The sequence below is a fragment of the Neopelma chrysocephalum genome, unplaced genomic scaffold (genome assembly GCF_003984885.1).
Source record: "Neopelma chrysocephalum unplaced genomic scaffold, ASM398488v2 Primary Assembly neopelma1_97, whole genome shotgun sequence".
Lineage (NCBI taxonomy): Eukaryota > Metazoa > Chordata > Aves > Passeriformes > Pipridae > Neopelma > Neopelma chrysocephalum.
In genome coordinates, this window is record NW_020897760.1 from 4,403,007 (window position 1) to 4,413,145 (window position 10,139).

Here is a 10,139-nt window from a genome sequence, read left to right on the forward strand (position 1 = left end):
ACACTCTACAATTAGTAGAAATTTTGAAAGAATCTAAATGTTCGAGCACATTTTCTCAGCTGGCACAAAACCAGCATTGCTGCATTTACTTCAGCGAGCCTAAAAATCTCACCCAAGTTGAAGGACTGACCCTTACATGTCTACAATCTCTGTTAAATTACTTGGTATCAGTGACATGAAGTACTAGGCTCCGGTTGAAATTTCATGAAAGACGGATTAAAGGCCATCACTGGACAGAGACCATAGGGCAAAAACATATTTCAGAAAAGAAAATTTCATGTTTCAAGTTAGAGTTCTCTTCACAATGAAAGGTGACCTTTGATATCATTCTTGCCTTGCTCTTTGTATAAACTCTTTCTGCTTTCAGCACAACTCAAACACAGATGAGCACTGTCTCCATTCTTTCCTTAGCATTCCCATTTCAATATTCCAGACTCAACCATCATTTACCCCAGCAGTCCCCTACTGTGCATCTGTCCCTCAAATCTTAAATACCTGTCCTCCCAATCTGTTCTGAGGCCAAATCCAAATGAGTTTTGTGCATGTAAATTCTATTATCTACAGGCATAAATGACAGAATCTACTGCCTATGCATGCAAATGTTAGCTATCTAGACCAACCAATGTGCCATTGTGTATTAAGGGGCAAAGGTTTTTCGTACAGAGAGAGAAGCCTATTAAGTGTACCTCTGAAACCATGGCCCTAACATTATGTGCAAGAAAAAGAAGGAGTAGGTATTTCCAACAAGCATAATTTTCATGTAGCTTAAATCTCTGGATAACCTTCAGAGGTTGAGTTATCCTTGCTTACAGCTCTTCAGGATTCACCTGGCCTTTGGTAATACTAGAGCATATGTGCAATCTGTCCAGTTAAAGTGTTCAGAGAAAGAAACATCATCCCACTAATATAGATTATCTGCAGATTCCAGGTCATAAATACATAAAAGAAAGTTTAACAATTTATTCACCAGAAAGACACCGTGAGAGGTAAGAGATAACTCAAAAAGCCGGATGACATTCCTGTTTTGGGGCTGTTTTTATTTTTAACTAAGGCATGTTTTCTTTTAAATACTGCAAAAGTCAACACTTCTATGCCTATTCACCCCCAAACAGATAAAATTAGATGATAGACCCTCTTTTTTATTTCTTTTTTAAAGCCACGAACAATAATTCCAGGGCTAAGAACTTCTAACACACTCAGTTTTGCCTAAGGCCAACTTACCTACTATCACAATCCCCTCCCGAAGAAGTCTGAAAATGGAATAACTTATTTACCCTTCATTAAGGAAGCACATGGTTCATCCTCTACATTTTCTGTATCTATACAAAGTCAGGGTTTGGGCTCTATCAACTCAGTTCTGTTGCCAAGCTGTAATGAAGAACTGAATTCAGTTCAGCACACGTGTATGTTATTCACACATTTATATACACCATTATATAGTTACCACTCAGTGTATGAATCAATCCCTTAGCAGTTTATGATTTATGCAGCTTGCTAGAAGAGAAGTAGGCCATGCCAGCCTTGAAAGCACTTTGGCTTAGTTGTTTTTGCTCATGAAGGACATGTTGTCCTGTAATTATTCTGTCATTTCTTAAAAGGTGAAATTCCTAACAGGTTCAGGCTTTCTGTGCTGCTATGTGTATGTGTGAGTTTATGTCTGAGCACGTCTCACCAAGTAGGAATCATCATTCCAAATTACTTTACAAGGAGCTACATAGAACTGGACAGCCTAAAGTGTGTTAAATATCCTCAGAGTTTACATGGATGGCTTCAGGGGGAGCAGGGGCGGAGCAGCATAAGGGGGAGCCAAGGAAATCGTTAATATGTTCCAATTACTGCCCTGATTCACAAAATACACAACTGCATAAAAGTGTCACTTTCTGTTTTGATCCTGTCGGTGATGTAATGTAATGTTGTGTTTTCTTGTATCATTTAATAGGGGCAGTATCAGCAAAATGTGCAACTTTAAACAATTATGCAAATTTTAAAGTAATGTGTTCAGAGAAAAACTGAAAGGAGATTCTGACATTAATCAAAGACTTCAGGCTAGCTTGCAAGAGTTCTGTAAAATATGGGCTAACCTTAGTGTTAGTGGCTGAAAGGCAAAGGTTTTTTGCTGCCTCAAATTAACTGTATTTTTAGCTTATTTGAAAAAAAAAACACCACCAACCAACCAAGAATACTAAATTCCCCTTTCTACACAGAAATCTGCCATTCAGCTTCAAAGAATAGCTCTAAGAAATATAATACCACCCTTCCATAGATATGTCAGAATATTTGGAAAATGTTAATAAACTTCTAGACTGATGTAGGAATTACATGAATCACAGGAGCTCTACAATAGATTCTCCCTAAGAAGCCCTGCTGTGCCTAACTAATGTTTATCTGATATACTGACAATATGAAACTAATGAAGTGTGTAAACACAGCATACTGGTTTCACACTGAACTGGTTTCAATGAAAAAAAGGTCAGATTGGACCCCAAATAAAAACAGGAGAGAATCTGGGTTTTTCTGATACTTCTGGCTAGTTGGGGTTTCTTTCAAGCAGAGATTGGAGAGAAAGCAAGCCTGGGATCAGGATCCTTCAGGCTTCAGATTCAAATTTTAGATCTCTATTTGTTGTAAACTACTTGTGTGCTACTCAGCCCTTCCTGTTAACCAGGGAACGAAGCATAAACTGGCCAGAGAAAAGCTACGTTCAGTATCACCATGAAAGGAAATGCCGTATCTCTCATGAGAAAGCACGATCTTGAAAGACATCTATCCTGCTCTCACAACTGCTGGGGCACAGGCAATATCCAAACTCTTAAGATTATTATCTGAGCTGCTCTCTGAACCTCTGCTTCCCCACTGTCAGCTGTAATACACGAGGGCAGTTTACAAGAGAGTGTTAGTTACTCACTTTGAATTTCCCAGCTTAAGTTGGTTTAAGTAAGACCCTTAATGTCACTTAAACATAGTGTTTTTGTGTTATATTTTAATTTTGAAAGGATTATCAAGAAAATCTACCCTTTCCGTTAACTTTCTTTGAAAAATGATTAGGAGTTTTAGAAAGGATCTCCACTTATCCTCACATTGCCTAATAAGTCATCCATAGTGAAACATGTAATACAGATGAAAATTTAAGAAAATGCAGAGGTAAAATATAAAGTTCTCAGTCTGAAACGACAAATACCAGTGTGTTACTTGGGAATGAAATATGATTAAACATTTTAAATTATAGTGAAATTTTCTTTGCATTGGTATTTGGTTCTGTATAGCTTTATTGATAAAAATAGCAATTTATTTTTCTTTTCATGGGGCTAACAATGACATACCACTGAAAAGAATTTGATTGCTATTAGCTGACTGCAGCACTTGAAAGGAAAAAAATCCCATTGTCTTACACAAATGTTACCAGTAATATTCCATCTAAGAAAGGCTTTGGAGAACTGTTAATAAAATTAGTCTTCTTTAACTACTCCTTCCTGTAATACCACAATAGTAATCTTGAGCTGCAACTAATTTTCGTGATATTACATGTGGAAGTCACTGTGAAAAGTAGACAGAGATAGGATGTAACAAATGCCTCACTTGTAAATATGGTTCCTCAAACATAAAAATCTGGCAAAGCTCAAAGAGCAGAGCAGGAGGTAAGACAGCTTTCATATGCTGCTGTCTTTAGTGCTTTTAATGCACATTGGATAATTATGTACCTCATTTCTTCAAACTGAGTAAGATATTTCGGTTTAAATCTATTAGTAGAGTATGCAGCTACGTGTCTCTCTTAATTTAGTATAGTATTCTCTGGTCTAAAGCAAGCAGTTCCAAATTAAATAAACCACCATACCTATTGCACAAAGCAACTGATTGCATTCCAGTGAAGCCCCTTTGAAAGCTATGTCAAACCTCTGCTGACTCAGGGAGGAAAGTACCTCATTCCCTTTGCATTAGTCACCCTACTAGAGATTAATCCTAATGAGGTTTCTTCTACAGGCTTGGCTGGCACACCCAGGATTTGCATAACATACCTGCGATTTCTCAATATTTAGGCCAAAATGTGTTCCTTCAAATGCAGATAGGTATCAACTTTTCCAAAAACCATTAACTACAGCATTACTGCAACAGCTTATCGAGCCTAGAGCGAGGCCAGCCACAGGGTGCTTCCGCAGCTTTGGTAAGCAGCCATCACACAACTAAGTACTGTAAAATCAGCATGGGCCAACACTCACACACAAACACCCGTGTAAATGACACATCTCAAAAAAGGTCACTGCGTTAAAGAACAACAGTGCTCTCTTTCTTTATTTCATTACCCTCATTATCTCCCTCATTATCTCCCTATTTCACTGATTTTTGGCAAACAGTGGGCATCTATTTGATGTGACTAGATTGTTTGCAGACCCTGCTAGAGAATTTCAAGCTTCCTCCCAGCTGTATCCTGCCCTCATTAGGCAAACAACCATCCCTTGGCCTTTTCCACCCACCAGCATGAGAAAAGACTAACAAAATTTCAGTTCACAGAGAAATCAGGAGTTGCACACCTTTGATCACTCTTGAGTTATTTTACTCTATAAATACCATGCTCAAGCAGTTTTGTTGAGGGAACAATACTAAACTTGTAATCAATATCTACCATACCATCAAACCATCAGAAAGTACATCTGTCAAGCAAAAAAAAAATGCTTGCATGCAACTTGGCTCAGTTCTTTAGAAAATAAAACAGCTACTATTAGATGCATGGGCTAAATCAAGAAGCCTGGCCTATTCTGGAACAAAGAACTGGAAAACAATTTTCAGATCTGAAGAATTTTAAAAGAGGACAGTAACAAGCACTTTCCCAATTAAATGAGGGTACTGCTAGCTTGGTTACTGCAGCCAATCTAAATCACTGCAGCACCCCACGTAGTGAAGATGTGTCTTTAAGGTAGCCAAGGACCAAACTCTTTACAGTTTCAGAGTTAAAAACACCACTCAAGCTTTCCTCAGAATCAAAAAAAAGAGGACAGCACAGCTCACAGCCTAATATACTCCACAAAGGACACAGTGTGAAACCAGGCAGTTTTACTGAGCACTAGTTCATAGTCCAAGGCACTCTCCAGCTATAGTGTGGCAATGGCAGCATAAGAACACAATATACAGCTCAGTCTCTATTAACAACAAATAAAGTAGCACAGCTGTGTTTCATCATGACAGACCATAGTCACATTGATCATCCACTGCCACTCCCTAAAGCACTGGACAAGCAGCCTATATTCAGATTTCTACCACCCTTAGGGGTTCCTAATGTACACACCATCCTAGTAGCTAAGGGCTAGGTAAATGAAGTCCTACAAGTTGCAGACTGGTACACCTAACTTTTGGGCATCCAGCCACTGAAGTGGTGCACAACAAAACTGGTGTTATGCCAAAGTTTCTGAACCAAAGAATGAGAACTTTAGGAAATGCTGGCAGTAACAGCTTGGCACAGTGCTCTTCAGAAGGAGCCACCAGAACTTGTCAGCAAGATGCATTAACACAGGTTGGATCTAAATCTCTACCTCCCTGAATGAGAGATGCTCAGGCATCTGAATAGACCAAGAAAAAGGTGTCTCTAGCTATCCTGCAGTTACACCACAGAATTGTCTGCACCACAGTATTTCAACAAAAACAGCAGGCTTACTCTATTTTAAATGGAGTTTTATAGCAGTGCCCTTTCTTTTTAGATCTGACAAGACTGGGTTTGAAATGTTCCTGCAAATGCTCAAATTAGTATCTTCTGTGCATGTTTCTTAACCACCAGGCCACCAGGCAGCCATGATGAGGGGCACTCACCACCTCTCCTGACAGTCCAACCTGATCAGCAGCTTTGTGAGATTCGTGAACATTGTGAGTAGTGCCCAGGGCAGAGGTCTGTGGAAAAAGGAAGCCTACAATCCTCAGACTTTTCCAGTATCTGGACACCTAAGACACTATCTGGAAACTGAAATGTAATGTTCTGTTGCTGCATACCTATGATGATCTTTTCATGGGGGAGATGATCCTGCCAGCCCCATGAAGCAGGAATTCCCTCTCTCCTGTGTCCCGCAGGCAGGCTCTGACAGAGACGTTGCCAGCTGTCTCTGTTCACGCAGGCCTCACTGTGAAAAAGCCAAACAACAACACGACTTTCATGCTGCACCGTTTAGCTTTGGCTGAAAGTGTAATCACGTGTCTGTGGTTTTCCTGTTTGGGTGCCTAATTTAATTGGCTGAGTCCACTCCTTCAAGTGTAGAATGGACTCTGAGGGTATAAGGAATTAGCATGTTTCTGCCAGAGACATTCCACCCAGATCCCATGTTTGTTTAATATGTACAAACAGTTAAAATAAAATACTTGTTGGCCTCAGTAATAAACAGAATATAAAATAGTGTGAAATTAAGCAAGACCAGCTGGGCTCCAGGAGAAATGAAAGGAACAGTTAACTTACACTACACAACGATCTGGAATGCAGACACACTAAGACCGACTGCTATTGATGTGTTTTTGATGCACTTTATATACAAAGTGCTGATTAGATCTAGCTACCAAAATTATGCCCTTTCATATCCATATGCCAGTAATAAACAAAATTTAGAGGAACAAATCAACTGCTCTGCAAGCCAAGTTTACAGTGCTGCATCATATGCTGTAAAAGTACGAAGTTATCATTGCAGTGATAACTGATATCATTCTTCCAGAGGAAACAAAAAAGGAAAAAAACCCACCAAATCCCAAACAAACAAACAAACAACAACCTAAAAAAGAACTTCAAGAATTCTTCTGCTCTAAGGCAGGATTTGTCCAGCCCTCAGAGACCCATGAGAATTTCAGGATATGCATCTGTATAGATTCTGTGTAAGAGCATTTGGGCCTCCATATATATACTGAAACCATAAACCAAGCAACTGCTTAAGCAGAGTTTTTTGAGGAACTTGAAAAAGTTGTTCCCTATAACATGGGACAGGATGGAGGTTCTCCCTCTGACAGGATTTTTCCTCCTCAATAGGGAAGCAGCTGATACAGAGGACACGATTCTGTTTGACAGCATTATGCAATTTTGAACACCGAATATGAACAGAAAAGTGACTTAAGTTGCAATTCCTGTGAAGGCTGCTCTGCTACGCTGCCCAGACCACCCTTGTGTCTTTCTCTGGCAAGTCACTGTGCTCCAAACCTTTCCCACTTACCTCCCCCAGGAATTATACGTGTGGCACTGTGGCTAACTACCCTTGCAGCAAACTTCTCCTGGGAGCTGGACATTTGGATCTTTCCCAGTTTGTTACAAATAATGTATCAGATGCATTTATGCTTCCAGTATCTCTTTTAAGAAAAAGAGGCTGACTGAGGAAATAAAGTCTAGCCCTTGGAAAAACTGCATGGGAAATAAAAGTTTGTCAGGGCTAAATCAATGACAAAATAAAATGTTTGGGAGAATGGATTTAGAAGTCTGTCAGACAAATTACTACTTTAATCTCATTTCATTGGCAGATGGGCTGTTTTGATCTTTCACTTTCTATTAAAAAGAATAAACTGGGAATAGTAAACACTTAGGATCTGTTTTGTCCTCCCCAGTGGGAACTCACTGTTGAATTGCCAAACCAACAGAAAGGATTTTCTCTGTCACAATGCAGGCACATACTTCTTGCCTCCTAAGGGCAAGATTCCTCAGATCTTCCATACTGAAGCCTTAGCCCTAAGACACAGTGTCAGTGTAGAGTCGTGATGGCCGATAAAGATACAAGGAGTCAGTTATGTGCAGCAAAGATGTCTTCTGTCTTTATTTTCTCATCTGCTTTTTTATACCCCTTGCTAGCAGCAAGCAGTATCCTTATTTTAGGTAAGCAAGCAACAGCGTTTTCATTGGCTAGGTTCTAATAATGGCCAGTCTTCGCGAACGAAGATTTTGGGAAAGGTCTTTTACCTTTCCAGCCTGCGCAATGGATTTTTTAGGTGAGACACAGCCTGCGCTGAACTGAGCCCACCCTTTAATCCTAAGGTTCATCTGCCGGGGCCAAGCAAGCTTGGACAATGGCAGTGAGGTCCTCAGGACGTAGGTTTGTTTAGAGTGACCTTCTCATAGATGGATGGCCACACAGGGCTAACAGGTTCCATCTGCCCGGGAGACCGAGGAATCGAACCCGGGTCGCAGCAGTGAGAGTCCTGCATGCTAACCACTAGGCCACCAGGGGCTAGGTTCTATGGGCAATACATTTGGCAAAGCTCAAGGCCTTATTGCAGTTCCCACATCCTAGGACTACCAACTTCACAGTCTGCCTTTGTTTCTCCATTAGGGCTGCGTACTGACTTCCTTATCATCAAGGATACACCCGAAAGTTTGCCCAGTGGATATCTTCATCCTGGGAGCTAACAGACCCACTATTAACCCCTTCAACACAGCTTCCTGGGGAAGATCATGTCTGTATAGTCCAATGTCACTATGCCTCCGAAGGCACTGGAACATCTCGTAGATCACAGAGAACAGCAGCTTTAATTTTAGTATGGTGATCATTTAAAACCACCACTTCCATCCATTACTTATTGTCCTACAGTTCTTCTGTCATAAAACAAAAGATCAAAATGGTTTATTTGCCAGGTAAGCCAACATGAGAGGGAAAACAACTGAGTCAGGATCAAAAGGAAAAGAGTAAAGAATTTCATAGCAGCACCTGTATTAATGGCAGAAGAAAACACTACAGCATCACAAGTCTGAATATTTGAACCATTAGTTAAAATCTGAATGCGAAATGACTGTCACTCCAATGTCTCTTCCCACCCTTTACTATTTCTCTTTATCTATGAATAGCTGGAGGAAAACAAACCAAAATGCTTTTGGTCTCATATAAAATTTACAAATGTTCACTCTCATCCCAGGGAAACAATTTTGGCACTGTATGGCCACACTGAAACCTCATTCTTCTGGGGATGCAGACCCAGACTGCTATTTCCAGACCTGTGTTTGATGAACACATGAAGGTGTGCTCTAGTGGCCAATAATGCACATCTGATCTGGTATTACTGCCTAAAGAGCAGGTAGTGTTCTGGACTACAAAGCTGCACATATTGCCATTGTAAAGGTTTGAATAAGATCTAGTAATGGAGATTGGTCTAGTAATTGTAGAGTGGATAAATCACTACAAAAATCATTCATTTATATAACAAAACTGTTATGGTAATAATACTGGACATACGGCAAGGGGCCTAACCAGGGAAAAATGTTGTTCAGCACTCTGCACAGTCATTCAAGAGCTCTGTTTTAGCTACTTCTATCAATTACTAAAGCTGCACAATGCATAAGTACGTCAGCCTTCCACATTCTGGAACCTGACTCAAACACCCTCTTTTCACCCTGCTGCCTGGAACTTACACTTTCAGCATCAGCCAGCATCATCCAGCAGTGGCTTTTAGAAAGTCTGCTTTTTAAGGGGCTCCAGAAGTAATGTTGAGGATTCAGATGCTTCATCCAAAGGCTGGGAAGACGACTAAGGTGGCGAAGACATGGGCTCCTGTGAAGAAACACAAAACAATTTTATGAAACAAATCGCTGGCTGACAAAATGATCAATGAAATTTAATGTAAGTAAATGTAAAGGGACACACATTGGAATCATCAATTCTGACTTTACTTACAAAATGAAGGTCTCCAAGTTCATTACTGCACCAAGAGGAAGATCTGGATAGCATAGTATAGGTAACAAAATAGCCAATCAAGTAATACAGATAGTATAACAGATAATGAAAACCTCAGCTCAAATAAGAGAATTGTCAGAAGAAAACGGCACATTAAATGTTAGAAATCACTGTGAAAGAAACAGAGAGCATGATTGTATCAGTGTATAAATCCACAGAGCCCTTGTATCTGGTTCTGATCCCACTTCTAAAATGGATATACAAATAGAAAAGGCTTGGAGAAGAGTGGCAAGGACCATAAAAGCTGCAGAATTACTGTTGGACAGGAAACAATCAAATGGGATCCTCCAGTATGGAAGACATGCCACAGGGAGGAAATGAGGGTTTTTTTCTCTTTTTAAGATGTGAATACTACTATGAATGAAACATTAGAAGTAAATTATGATACTTCCCATACGTATTTTGACTTTTTTTATTTGTAATCATTAAATAGGCAAGATTTTTTCAGAGTCCCCCCTTGGTAGTTTTGTG

The 10,139-nt window shown here is 39.9% G+C and overlaps 1 long non-coding RNA gene across 1 annotated transcript in view; it reads right to left on the minus strand.

The window, feature by feature from the left end:
* Positions 1–10,139, minus strand: part of LOC113972866 — a 254,524-nt gene that overhangs the window by 172,924 nt on the left and 71,461 nt on the right. Inside the window, exon 3 of the long non-coding RNA XR_003536044.1 lies at positions 9,347–9,485. This is a non-coding gene — a long non-coding RNA (uncharacterized LOC113972866). The remainder of the gene's footprint in view (positions 1–9,346; positions 9,486–10,139) is intronic.